Source organism: Piliocolobus tephrosceles, chromosome 11, assembly GCF_002776525.5.
Source record: "Piliocolobus tephrosceles isolate RC106 chromosome 11, ASM277652v3, whole genome shotgun sequence".
NCBI classification, from domain to species: Eukaryota; Metazoa; Chordata; class Mammalia; order Primates; family Cercopithecidae; genus Piliocolobus; species Piliocolobus tephrosceles.
The window spans coordinates 60,579,652-60,594,612 of NC_045444.1; the positions used below are offsets into that span (position 1 = coordinate 60,579,652).

Genomic DNA, 14,961 nt, shown 5'->3' on the forward strand with positions numbered 1-14,961 from the left:
AAAAAAAAAAAAAAAAAAAAAAAAAAAAAAAAAGACATCAGGCCCATCTGGAAAGTATTCTAACAAAATAAAAAGATAAAAAGTCCCTTTCCACTATGAGCAGCAGATTTGCAGAATGTAAGACTTCTGGAACAGCAAGGCTGTATAGCCAACTAACAAAGCAAAACAAAACTGAAAGAAGAGTTCCTTTGAGGAATGTCTAGCCGCTGCGAAGTTGTAAGCCTCTTCCTGGTGCTCAAGGGCAGTACCAGGTACAAGAGGCCTTCCTACTGCAGTTCCCATGTGCATGTCTCCTACAAACATTTGTGCAAAGTGCTCCAACCAGCGATAAATCTAATCTTCCCTCCATCCCCCCACACCCATTGACAATGTGGGCTGGCTCTGTCAGAGCTAGCGCAGGGTTTCTGAAAACACTAGGGCTGATATGTCCAGCTTAGAATCTTCCCTTATTCTCTGTCAGCTTCCTCTCCATTTTCTTGCACAACTTGGTAGTAAAATATGAAAAAAATGTGGCAATTGGAGGACAGAATCAACCATGATTTTTCTCTTTCATTGCTGTTCTAGTTACTTGGCATTACTGGAATATAAACAAGTGAGTCCAGGAGCCCCTCACTCCTTCATCGTTTGTCATACAGATATATTTTACAACACTTTGGGCTGGAATGAAGACATGAAACAGGAAGTTCCTGATCTTGCTGTCCTCTCCTCCTTATCCTCCCTGTCTCAGTTAACACATTAACACAGTCAAAGAAGCCGTCTAGTATGTTTCCCAAAAACACCCAGAAAGAGCTCAGCAGCCTCTCTGGCTAACCCGTCCTAGAGCTGCTCAGCAGTCCAATAATGTAGGAACTTCCTTCTCTTAACTCAGATTTGAGACGTTTTCTTTTTCCACATACAGGTCTGAAAGCAGCAGGCCACTGCGTAATTAAACGGTCCCTCACTGGCCTCAGGAGGAATAATCTTGGGCCCTTTCTGGACTGCTGCTTCCCAACCCTCTAGCCATCTTTCTGGCTCTTTTACAGACTCTTCTCTAGGAAGCACAAGGCTGAAGACATAAAGCTCTCGCAACCGTCACACCTCATGGCCTCTTCAGGGCCTGCTTAGCTTTTGCTCTGGGCTATGCCTGCTTCTTAAACTCTGGTGCCGGGCAAAGGATTTCCTCGTCTCATATTTAAGCTGTCCCTACTGCTGCTTCTCTACTCCTGTTTTGTGTTAGTAAAAGAAGGAAGGAAAGAAAAGGGGGAAGGAGGACAGTAGAAAAAATAAAAAAGGAAACAAGAATGTATAATGACATGAGATATTATATTAACATTAAATACAAGCCAAAAGATGAGTTTTATGAGATGAAAATTCCACAAAACAACAAACTTTTGCACATAACCTTGCAAGCACGTTTTTATGCACAGTATTTCTGTATTTTCTAACACCCTTTGAATGCCCCACACATATCTGCAAACACAGGCGGATCTGTCCCATTGCACATTTACACTAACAGGTAAAAATGACAAGAGGCCTAGCTGAATTCCACGAAATAAGTTATTTAAAGAACATCTAAAGTTTTGTTCTTTCAGAAGCAGAGAAGTTCTAAACACGGAAGCAAGAGATTCTGAGAATTTCATTTTCACCATAATGGCTCAATGTCTGTTCCTCTAACAATGTGCAGTTAACAGCTGTGCGCTGGCTCTTACATTCAAAGCCAAAAAGCAAGTTCTTCACATTAGAGAAATCATTAAAGACAGTTCAAGGAAAGAGAATTAGGTATTTTAGAGTGGCTATGAAAAGTTTTCCAGGGGGGAAAAAGCACTAACCTGTGTTGTTTTAATCTGCTGAAAGCAACCAAGTTCTCAAGTTCCCCTTCTGTCTTCTAGCCAGTTTCCTGTAAATGTTGCATGTGACATTATACTTCCTCACTACACCTTCTTTGACTCGCCTCCCTAACTGGTCAGAGGCATGTGATAAGATCAATTTGCTGCTTGCTTCACATGGGGGTAACCCTGTGTCTGCAGAAATGATTGTCTCCCCCAGCTTGTTTTGAATGTTCCCAGGACACAGGTAAAGAGGAGATAAGCCAGGGGGAAGTCATGCCTGGACTCCAGGCACTCCTGACTCCAGAGGAAAGTGAAGGGGGAAGGGAGAGATAGTCTTGAGCCCCAGGGCTCAAGGGCTCTTGAGGCTGGAGTTGAGCAGCTGAGAAGGGGCAGAGCGCTCACAGAGGAGCCTGGGGCTTGGGTGCTCTGTTGTCATTAGGACAGCCCCTGGGAATGCCACCCTTGGGGCAGCTGAGGAAGGGCCCTTGATGGTGCTGCACGCAGGATGTCCCCACACTCCTCTCTGGAGGGCACCACCATCAAGGGAGCACACTCAGGCCTTGGTTCATATTTCTGGATCCTGCATCAACCATGGCTACACACCCTGAATTTCCTGGGACTCTCTCAAGTTCACATGTGGTCATGCCGTCAGACAGTGTGCCCCAACTGTTGGTTCAGAAAACAAAACCACTGTATTCTCAGCCTTCCAGGGCTAAATAACTGGGAGACATTTCCCTCTTGCTGACCTCCAAAATACACCAGCCTTTTGGTTTCCCTTGAAAGGGCTGGGCATCATCTTCCTCCGGAATGGAGCTGGGTTCCTGGCAGTGTGTGAGTCCTGGCCATGTGGGCTCTGATGTTGGCCTGACAAGAGTACCAGGAGAGTGCCAGCTGTGACCCTCTCTGCCCTGTACAGCTGGAGAGGCTGGAGGAGAGCTGGGGCAGGGACTAAGCAACAAGCCCGAGGGCACCATATCTAGCTTACTTGTTCTGCTCACTGGTGCCTTCTGTTTCTTTTTGTGATTCCCCTAGCCATCAGGAGGGTCCAAACATACTGGAATTTGTGGATATAGGAAGTTGTGTGTGGCAGTCAAATGATCTCCTGGACCAAGGGGAATATTCCACAATTTGTAAGACTTGACTGCAAAAACCCCAAAGTTGTTTCTATTTGGCTACCTTGGCATGATTGATTTTTAAAAAATGTTTTTAAAAGGATCTTTTTTTGTTTTTTAGAAAGGTAACTGTAGACATACTCCAAGTCTTGAAAATATTACCCTACAATTCCCTGATGAAGTTTTCCATGGGAGAATACTGAGTAAGGAAACCAGTCCTGGGACTCAGAACTGTGGACATCAGTAAAACCCTGAAGTCTCACCACATGATTGCACTTCTGGCTTTGAAAACACACATATCTGTTTTTACCATTTTGACAGCTGATGGCTGGTTTTCTGATTGAATTGACATTTAGATTAGACAGTTGAGTCAAAATGGCTGTCCGAGCTATAGACATGGCATTAGCTTTAAAACAGGAATAATGGTAAAATTTTGCCATCTTGGAGTCAGAAATTGCAAGAACTTTGGAAAAACAAAATACTACATAGATGAAAAATGATGATGACTCAATTTGAATGTATTTAGAAGTCTCACATTCTGGGTTAAGCTGCCAGTTCCATTTTTCAACTAAGCAGCCGCATATGTTCTGCTTAAGCCGTGTTCTGTGTGGAATTTTTAAAGGCCTTAATAAAATGCTTTATAATTTTCCATTAAAATCCCTAACCTGGCTTTCTGTCCATGTTTTTTTTTTTTTTCTGGTTAGGCATTTAAAAATTTTAATACACTTTATATTTCAGAACAGTTACAGATTTATAGAAAAACTGAGAAGACAGTACAGAGTTCCCATATATCCTATGCCCAGTCTCCCCTATTATTAACTTCTTAAATTTAGTATGATACGTAAGTACCAATTAATAAACCAATAGTGATACATAATTATTAACTAAAGTCCACGGTTTATTCAGATGTCCTTAGTTCTTCCCTGCTGTTCTTTATCTGTTCCAGGATCCCATCCAGGACTCCACATTACATTTGGTCATCGTGTCTTCTTACGCTCCACTTTTCAGGCTTTCCTTGTTTTTGACAACCATTACAGTTTTGAGAAATACTGGTCTGGTATTTTGTAGCATGTGCCACAATTGGGATTTGTCTGGTGTTTTTCTCTTGATAAGACTGGGGTTATGGGTTATTTGGAGGAGGATCACACAGGTAAAGTGTCATTTTAGTCACATTGCATCAGGTGTATGTACTATCCACATGATTTAATACTGCTGGTGTTGGCCTTGATCACCTGGCTGAGGCAGTGCATGTCGGGTTTCTCCACTGTAAAGTTGCTCCCTGCTTCTCCCCACCTTTCCATATCATACTTTTTGGAAGAAAGTCCTTCAGGGTAGAGTGTCTATATAAATTATTTGGAATCCTTCTGCATGGAAGATTTGTCTCTTATACACATTTATTAATGTATTCAATCATTTATTTATACCAGTATGGCTGCACAGGTATTTATTTTATGCTTTGCATTTTAATTCAACAGTACTTTATTCTGTTGCTCAAATTGTTCCAGCTTTGGCCACTGGGAGCTCTTACCATTGGTTTCTGTGCTCCTTTGACATACTCCTATCAATATTTTTTTCTGTTTTGTTTTTAAGTACTTCCTCACTTTCCAGCACTACAAGATGCTCCAGGCTTACCGTGTATAGTACCTCCCTAACTGTTCATGATTTTGGTTTCTTTTTTTGCTTTGTTTTGACAAAAGAATACAAAAATAAACTGATGGGCCTGAGAAAACATGTGTCTTCAATTTTCATTAGTTCTGCTCATGCATATTAATAAAACATTTTGTTTAATTACTTTCATAAAATTAGTCCTACCTGGCCTCTACCAGCTGCAAAACACCATAATACCAAGAGAGTGGAATTCTGCACTGGCTTAATCCCAAGAGACATGGCTGTGCTGGTACTGTTTTTTTCCCTACATATTTTAACACTCCTGGAATCGAAGTGTGCATTTAATGTCATGCCTTTTTTTCCTCCTTACCTGTTATTAATTGATGTTACACCTTATAGTTGATGGTGTTCTGAGAATGGAGGAAACAGATCAGTCAATTACTTTTTGTTTGGACTAAGATATATAATTTATTTTCACTGATTTTTTTCCCCACTGAACAAATATTTTGACTAAAGTGGTTTGATGTGTAGCATGTGCAGACATTAAAAAATTCGAAGGTACATTCTACTACAAACACATTCTAACTTTACCTCAAGCTACAAATTCTCATCAAGTCCTAAATATAGATAAAATACAGATATTGATATAAATGAAAATGGGGGAGTCTATTTAATTTCATTTTTAAAATTGACATTGTAACTGTACATATTTATGGAGTATAATATGATATTTTGATACATATCTATATTGTATAATGATCCAATCAGGGTAGTTAGCATATCCATTAACTTTGCATTTATCATTTATTTATGATGAGAATATTCAAACACCTCTCTCCTGGCTATTTTATAAAATACAATATTTTGCCATTAACCATAGTCTACCTACTGTGCAAGAGTGCACCAGAATTCACTCCTCCTATCTAATTGTAACTTTGTACCTGTTGACCCCATCTTCCCCTCCCTCCCCAGTCTCTGGTAACCATCTGTTCTATTCTCTGCTTCTATGATATCAACCTTTTTTTTTTTTTTTTTTAAGATTCCATAGATGGGTGAGCGCATGTGGTATTTGTCTTTCTGTGTCTGGCTTATTTCACTTAATATGATGTCTTCCAGGTTCATCCATGTTGTCACAAATGACAGGACTTTATTCATTTTTATGCCTGCATAGTATTCTATTGTGTATATATACCACGTTTTATTTGTTGGACATATCCAACTGCATGTACTAGAATAAAAACAGACACATAGACCAATGGAACAGAATAGAGCCCAGAAATAAATTCATGCACTTACACTCAACTGCCATTCAACAAAAGTGCCAAGAACACATACTGGGTAAGAGACACTCTCTTCAATAAATGGTGCTGGGAACATTGGATATCCATGTGCAGAAGGAAGAAGGAAGGTGTTAAATTCTTTTCTGGGTTTACTGACTCCTTTTGTGTTTACTCTATTACTTTTCCAAGATCTCATGAGTCCATTATCATGCCTGAGCAACCTAATATTGATGCTGAGGGGTTGCGAGATGGAGTTTCAGGATGGCTGATGAGGAGCAAATGTGCTGACTGGTCAGCAGGCAGATCCAAAGCTCTCCTTGCTTCTGTTTTCCTACTGAGACAGACAAGTAAGTGCACAGTGGTAGGACTGGCCAGGAGTCCCCTCGCTGTGGCCAGGATTTTCTCTCCAGCTAATGAACCATTGTTATTTTGGGAGCATGATGTTTTATAGATTTTTTTTTTATTTTAAAGGACAGAGACTAATTCAACCATTTCCCACTGGCATATCTTACAAATGGTCACAGACAAAATGCCCAATCTTTTCATCCAGGTAGGCAGAACTTGGCTACTCTAAATACTATTTACTGTCCCACTCCTGTATAAAGTGTACCAAAAACTGATAGTGCCTTAATCATCTCACCAGTACCCAGAAAGGACTGGAAGAGATTTTTTCAGCAACCATTTACTTTTTTCAGCAATGCTGACTTTTTTCAGCAACCATTTACCAAGCCTGTATCCCATGCTTTGACATTGAGCTAAGTGCTTTATATACATATTTTCATTTAACTCTCATTATAATCTTGTGAGGTAGGTATTGTGATCTCCACTTTACAGACAGAGTAATCAAGCTTTATGTGGTTAACTAACCTCTCTGGGGTCTCTTGATAAGTCTGAAGCCAACATACAGGTTCAGTTCTATCTGTGCAGAGACTCAAAGCCTAACTGCTACTCTTTCCTATAGAGAGATTTACCATGCTATATAGATAGAATACCAACTGCTATACTCATAAATGACCACTTTATTGAATACAGTCCTATTCTCTATTTTCTGCACATGCCTTTCACCTCAACCAAACCTAAGATGCAAGGAGGGCAAGGATAGTGTCTAATACCCCGTTATCTCAGCTTTCCATTCTCACTGCAGCAGCTCTCCTGGGGACCCTGCATTCTTGCTTTACTGTCAACTCTAATTTTCTTCTGCTTTATCTTCATTATTTTCCTCCTTCACTTTTTATTTTTTTGAGATGGAGTCTTGCTCTGTCGTCCAGGCTGGAGTGCAGTGGTGCCATCTCGGCTCACTGGAAGCTCCGCCTTCTGGGTGCATGCCATTCTCCTGCCTCAGTCTCCCCAGTAGCTGGGACTACAGGCACCTACCACCACGCCTGGCTAATTTTTTGTATTTTTAGTAGAGATGGAATTTCACTGTGTTAGCCAGGATGTTCTCGATCTCCTGACCTCGTGATCTGCCCATCTCGGCCTCCCAAAGTACTGGGATTATAGGCGTGAGCCACCGCGCCCGGCCTTTTTGTTGTTGTTGTTGTTGAGACTGGGTCTCCCTCTTGTCACCCAGGCTGGAGTGCAGAGACATGATCATAGCTTGTTGAAACCCTGAACTCCTGCCCTCAAATAATCCTCCTACCTCAGCCTCCCAAAGCACTGGGATTATAGGTGTGAGCCACTGCACCTGGCACCTCCTCCACGTTTATTATTTCCTTCTTCTCACTTTGTTTTGCTTTATTTTATTTTACTAGCTTCTTAAGTCACAATCTTATTTTTTCCAGTCCTTTTAAATAAAAGCCTTAGCTTTAATTAAGTGTATTTTTAGTCCTATTCCACACATTTTGATGCATTATATTCTCATTGTTAATTTTTAAATAGTCCATAGTTTTAGTACTGGTTTTCTTGACCCAAGGATTATTTAGAAGGATCATATCTTAATTTCTAAGTGATTAGATGGAGGTGGGAGCAGTAACCATCTTGTGTTAATTTGCAAGGCTACTATACTACTATATGTGGCCAATACACGTTATTTTTTATTAACTGAATATCTTCTTTGTAGTTGAGTATTTAATCAATTTTTGTAAATGCTCCATGGTCTTTTAAAAAAATTGTGTGGATGTCCTAGTTGTTGGGTTAAGTCAATAATGATAATGATGCTATTCAAACATTCTGTTCCTATTTATTTTGTCTACTTGATGAAATATTGAAAACATTTTGTTAGTCTCCCACTATCATGATGAAAAACTTCATTTGTATTTTAAATTATTTTATTTTATTTTATTTTATTTATATGTATTTTGTGTGTGTGACACAGAGTCTCACTCCATTACCTAAGGTGGAATGCAGTAGTGCAATCTCAGCTCACTGCAACCACCGCCTCTGGGTTCAGGCTATTCTTGAGCCTCAGCCTCCCAAGTAGCTGGAATTACAGGCACGCAACACCAAGCCTGGCTAATTTTTGTATTTTTAGTAGAGTCTGGTTTTGCATGTTGGCTATGCTGGTCTCGAACTTCTGACCTCAAGTGATCCACCCACCTTGGCCTCCCAAAGTGCTGGGATTACAGGCGTGAGCCACCATTCCTGGCCTGTATTTTTATTTGTATTTTTAACAGATTTTTCAGTGCTAGGATACTCAGTGCATAAAGGTTCATTATTGTTAAATCCTCTTGTTGGATTTATATTTCTTATTCTATGTCTCATTTAGTATTTTTTTTTACATTCTATCCTACATTTATAAATATTAACATTACTGTCCTGATTTTTGTTTTGTTAGCATTCACTAATTTATCCCCTTTTCATCCTTCCTGTGTTATTTTGCTATACATATGGCTCCTAAAGACGGTATATAGCTAGATTATCTTTTTAAACAATCTGAGAGTTACTGATTTTTATTAGAATTTAACCTAGTCACATTTATTTTTGTTTACCTTATTCCTCCAATTTTATCATGTGTTTGGTTATATTATTTTCTTTCTGTCTTTCCCCTCTTTTATTGACTTTTTCTGACTGATCATGCTCTTAATTAGTATAGTACCCTCCACCCCAGCTGTGTATGTGTTTTAATATGTAATGGTTTAGAAATCCTACTTAATACTTTTTTCAAGAGATCAAATACATGTGATCTTTCTTCATAAACATCAGAGAACTACACAGTAGGACTCTATTAATAGGTAAAGTCATTCTGTTGTTTGGAGAAATGTAGTGGTAGGTTCATGTTAATAGCAATAATTATATAAGGGAGTTTAATATTACATAGGCATCAGAAATCTTTCTAAAAGGGTACGCTGTCAGGTATCCATATATACTCCCCACCCCCTCCCTATATGGAGGACTAGCTACAGCTTTCACAAATAATGTGGGTAAGTGTGGGGTAGAGGCAGCAAGGAACCCACTGGCTGTGACGTAACCAAAAACATCCTGGGGACTGTTTCAGGACATTTTGGACTCTGAGACATACAGGCAATCTGTGGATCTACAGAGGTATCTGTAGAAGAGAGGCTGTCCAGGTGGGTTTCCTACCACCTCATTTCCGGTCACTAAAAGCCATCATAACTAAGGAATCTGTTCTAGATTAGGTGATGTCACAAAAAATGTAAACATAATTGCTAAAGAGTTGAGGAACTCAATTGAGAAAATAATGCTGCTAGACCTGAGTTGCTAGACTCAGAATGACTAGAATTCTGAGTTTCCTAATGTCTAATTCAGAAGGCACAGTAATAAATGAGAATTCACAATCTTTTTTTCTCCTCTTTTAAAAAATGAAGTAGTTTCCAATTCTTAAAGCTTTGATATCACTGGAAGGGCACGAGGGAAATAGGAAAATTCTGGCCATAAAATACAAGTATTGTTTGTGTGGTTTTTTATATGTGTACATGTTTGAATGAAAGTTAACATTAAAATTCCTTACTTGATTTTTCATAGAGAAGCCTAGAGTAGAGAGGGGAAGGAATACAGATAAAGGTACAGCAAGTAAGACCTGACAATCACTCGATTTACTGAAATGAAATCTTGGTTTGGACCACGAGAAAATGTGGTAAAATACCTTAAAAGAGTGTTTCTGTTTAACAGTACATGTTTAAAGAAATCAATTTAGCCTAAAAAACTCTTTGAGTTAACTATTATATGTAATCATTATATTACAAATGGGGAGATTAAGGTTCTAAGAATCGAAGAGATTTGCCCAAATAAGTAAATAAGTGATATAATTGGAATTTGAACCCGTTTCTGACTATAAGTCAAGTGTTATTTCCAGTACATACCATAACTGCCTTCTTGTTGTTCTATCGCTGAGAGAAATTTAAACCCATGCACACCACACGTGAGTTGTGCAGCAGGTAACTGTGGCAAGGCATGGTCTGTGCTTTACAATATACGTCAAATGGTCCACCCAGACCCCAGGGCAATTGTTTCTAAAATGACCCTGGGGGATTTTTGGAGTATTATGTCATGCGAAGTCTCTCCTCCTTAACAATCATGCAAAAAGCCAGCAAACGCTGTTTCTGACCCTTGGAACAGCTAAAGGAAGTTGAAAGGTCAAGAAAGTTCTCTTGCTGGTAGACTATACACTGGTACATTGTTGATACCATTGTGATGTGATTCTTTTAGGTCACAGTTTTCTCATCTATAACATGGAGATAACTTTAGTATTATTCAATGTGTATTCAATGTGAGTATTAAAAGTGATGCTGCAAAGAGTTTAGCCACTGCAGTGCATAAACAGTGGGTACTGTTACTATTGTAGGTAGAAAATTTTATTCTCCGGAAATCTATATTAGAATTTCTCACAAGAAAGGCAACTAGAGTCCAGCAAAGAACTTTTTTTCTTTCTTTCTTTCTTTTTTTTTTTTTTTTTTTTTGAGATGGAGTCTCATTCTGTCGCCCAGGCTGGAGTGCAATGGTGCTATCTCAGCTCATTGCAACCTCCATCTCCCAGGCTCAAGCAATCCTCCCACCTCAGCCTCCTGAGTAGCTGGGACCACAGGCGCCCACCACCATACCCAGCTAATTTTTTGTATTTTTAGTAGAGACGGGGTTTTGCCATGTTGCCCAGGCAGGTCTTGAACTCCTGGGCTCAAGCAGTCTGCACACCTCGGCCTCCCAAAGTGCTGAAACTACAGGCGTGAGCCACCACACCGAGCCATGAACTTTATTTCTGAGGGTGTTTTGCATGCAGGAAATAAAGGATATTCAGGAATCAAACGGAACAAAGCTGCAGATTATCCCAGAGAGGTACAGTCTAGTCAGAAAGCAGGATTGGAAATCCATTAAGGGTACTTTGAGCCTGGAGTACATACTTTCCTAAATTTGGTGAAGCACATACTTTCCTAAATTTGGAAGAGTGAGAATATTTGTGTCTGATCAAAAATAAGGAGGAGGGAGTTATACCTGATTTAATGACGAGTTGATGGGTGCTGACGAGTTGATGGGTGCTGACGAGTTGATGTGTGCAGCACACCAACATGGCACAAGTATACATATGTAACAAACCTGCATGTTATGCACATGTACCCTAGAACTTAAAGTATAATAAAAAAAAAAAAAAAAAAGAGGAGGAAAGCTGAGGCGGGAAGATTGCTTGAAACCAGGAGTTCAAGACTGGCCTGGGCAACATAGCAACATCTTGTCCCCAAAACATTTCTTTAATAAATTAGCCATACACAGTAGCACACACTTGTAGTCCCAGCTATCTGGGAGGCTGAGGCTGGACCCTTCAGGCCAGGAGTCCGAGGCTGCAGTGAGCTATGATTGCACCACTGCACTCCAGCCTGGGTGACAGAGTGAGACACTGTCCTTTTTTTTTTTTTTTTTTTTTGAGACTGAGTCTTGTTCTGTCACCTAGGCTGGAATACAATGGTGCGATCTCAGCTCATGGCAACCTCGGCCTCCCGTATCAAGTGATTCTCCTGCTTCAGCCTCCTGAGTAGCTGAGATTACAGGCGAGCACTACCACGCCCAGCTAATTTTTGTATTTTTAGTAGAGACGGGGTTTCACCATGTTGGTCAGACTGGTCTCGAACTCCTGACCTCATGATCCACCCCCCCGCCCTTGGCCTCCCAAAGTGGACCCCATCTAAAAAAAAACACACAAAAAAAGGCAGGAAAACAGCATGTGAATTACATCTCCATAATTAAAAAAAAATATGAGGAAAGCCTCACGGCTAATGAGAAAATATGAGAGATAAAGAGAGGTTTCAGCAGAAGCCACGAGGGTAGGTAGAGGAAAAGGTGGCTACAAAGAATTTTGGAGAAACTGTTTATGTAGCATAAAGCATAAAAGCATAAAGCATAAAACCCCTAAGCCATGCCTTTTAGAAAAACCTAGACTAAAGAGATAGGTTATTCTTCAATACTTCTGGGATTGGGATATGTTTTATTTGAAAGAGACTCCAGGCAGAATCTGGACCAGGCAGAATCTGGACCATGTGGGGGTCTCAGGATTCATTCAGGTTACAATTAGAGGGTGGGTTATATCCAGCTAAGCAACATCAAATCCAACCATGTGTTAAAGTCACATTTTTTCTGGATTATGATTCGGATTTTGAAATGGTCACAGACAGGCTGACTTACATGATTCCGTGAAGGAAGTAGACTTACAAAACAGAAACATCTCTCGAGATTTTATTAATTAGTGACAGTCCTAATGAATGGGGAACATTATATGTTGTATAGCAACATCTATTATTTTCTTTGCCTTCAATCAACTTCTAGAAATAAGGTTGGTGCTCTGGGTAGTGCCTAAAGTAGAACAAGGGTGCTATTTACTAAATTACTATCGCATACTTCTTAATGATATAAGCAAGGTAACATAATATCTACCAATTAACTTCCAAAGACAAATCTGCATACAGAAATGATGAGCCATCTCTGTGTCTTAATAACATAAGTGTGTTTACTGAAATATGTCTCCTAAACATTTTGTGTAAACTGCGTTTTAACCTTTGGTGCACTGTGGAGCATTAATAACACTGACATAAGTGGAGGGAGAATAGGAGTTAATGGAATATTGCAGTGAGTTGATAATGGTTTTTAATAAACTACTTCTTTTATTATTGACAAATTAGCAACATGAACTGTAATATTCATCAAAGCATGCTGAGATTTCTAGTAACTAGGTTTTATAGGCATGAAACTCTCCCAAAGCAATAAAGAATATACAGGGGGAAAATAGGTTGTGACCAAGTCCAGTGTGCTATGGAATCTACAATTAGATGCAAGAATTTGGCTTTTAAAAAATGCATCTAGCCTGATTAAAAACAGGGACTTACGGTTATAAAAACAAAAACAAACAAAGCAAAGCAAACCCTCCCCCCTTGTCATTAATGACAAACTGCCTTGGGCTATCCAAATTATTAAAAAAGAATTTGGTTAGGAATTCCCAACCAATGTCGAGATTACATTTCACATTTGTGCAGCTTGCATAACAGGCACATTTGACTTACATAAATCCAACTTTTAATGCTTGAGGGAGAAGGAGAAAGAAAGTAATTTAAACAGTGATGGCCATTTCCCCCACTACTCCTCACAGTGACTGTGCCCCAGAGTATCCTGAGATGACAGACATGAATCTGCAGGTTCTTCTTCAAGACTCTCAGTGTTGTCATCATCAGGCCATACTAGGGGTGATTCCAGCCTTTAAAAATACATGTGTTTCACATACTGAGCCCATAAATGGCAGCTAACTACTTCATCTGTCTACTGGGTATACACATGTATACATTTCCTGTGTTTTATTATGTTTGAGACAACTTTAAAACCTTTCTGGCTGGGGAGAGATTGCTCCTTCTGGGGCTAGTCAACTCTCAGAAATAACAAGGGCTCAGTCAGGAAAATGCTTTTGATATGCAAACTCATCAATCCAGAGTCAGCTCTCCCCTATCTGGCCCATATACCCCAGGAGACAATATTCCTCTGCCTTGGTCATCCCAGGGCTAGGTATTACCCCTATAGTTTAGAGCCTGCTGAAGTTATTCAAACTAGCCAACCTTAAACTGTTTTCATCCTGCCCTGCCTTGCCTTTCCCAAGGAAACCCCAATAAAAGCTCTGGCCTAAATGTTCCCCTTGTTCTCGTTTTCTGTCTCCTGACCACCCTGATGTCTTTCCCATGTGGCCCTACGTGATGTGCTGTGCCTTTATATACGTAGGACTCGTAAGTACAATAAAAGTTGTTTTCCTGAACCTCTCCTGTGTCTTCTCCCAGGGCTACTCCTGACTGACCATCACAAAAAAGAATATAGAACTATCTGAAAGTCAACCAAGGAAATAGTAATCAAGAATAATTCTGTATAGATGTAATTTCTACTTTATGCATGACTGTAAACCTTAACTTCACTGAACTAGATGAAGTAAGACTTTATCTCCACATGGTTCCTCCAGTCCTGACAGTAACAGACCAGAACCTGTGCTGCTGCAGTGATCTTAAGGCTAAGTAAGTTCTAAATCACCCTTCTTTCTGAGTAGCCCTTCCAATGTGCCAGTTCTCCTTATGCCAAACTGATGAAGTAAAGATGAGTATCTGGAGTTTTGTCAGCACTTATGGCAGTGAGCACCTCAGAAAGAGGTGTTCTGTCTCTTCGCCTTGGTTCAGGGGACCTCCTCCTTCTAGACCCTCCCAGGTAGAGCTGTGCCCCCTTACTCTACCACTGTGCCGGTATGGTCCACTAGACATCCTCTTCTACATGTCTGTCTCATTCTGGGTGGGGAAAATGGTCTGGCACCTTGCAGGTGTTTCCTGAAAGAATGAAAGATGACTGCCTCCCAGCAACTGAGAACAGAGGAATCCCTCATTCTCAAAATCTGCAGTTTAGTTCACCAGTTTTATAAATGATCAGTTCACTCTGTGTACACACATGTAAAAGCTTCAAAATTTTAAAATGCTGATTCAGTCTAAATTAACCTGCTTGGTAATTTACAGTTCTAAGGCAAACACTGGGATATGAAACCACCTTTGTTACTCCTCCCATGAGCTCCTGTATATGGAGTTGTTTCCCGGACCTTCTACTTTCACTGAATCTTAAGACCATCCTGACTGTTCCTCTCCATGATGATGGACTCTCTTTAGCTTTTCAGTTTTCTTTTTAGTTTAAACAGTACATCTCCGACAATATTTTATTTTATTTTATTTTATTTTATTTTATTTTATTTTATTTTATTTT

The 14,961-nt window shown here is 39.8% G+C and overlaps 1 protein-coding gene across 3 annotated transcripts in view; it reads right to left on the minus strand.

The window, feature by feature from the left end:
• WIPF1 (WAS/WASL interacting protein family member 1) overlaps positions 1-14,961 on the minus strand; it is a 118,686-nt gene that overhangs the window by 71,220 nt on the left and 32,505 nt on the right. Inside the window, exon 1 of one of the 3 annotated variants that reach the window (XM_023185955.2) lies at positions 1,809-1,934. The exons of 1 other annotated variant lie outside the window; for it this stretch is intronic. The gene's annotated coding sequence lies outside the window, so the exon portion shown is untranslated. Of the gene's footprint in view, positions 1-1,808; positions 1,935-14,961 lie in introns of those variants that run through there. One more of the 3 variants, XM_023185961.2, reaches the window with a different exon arrangement.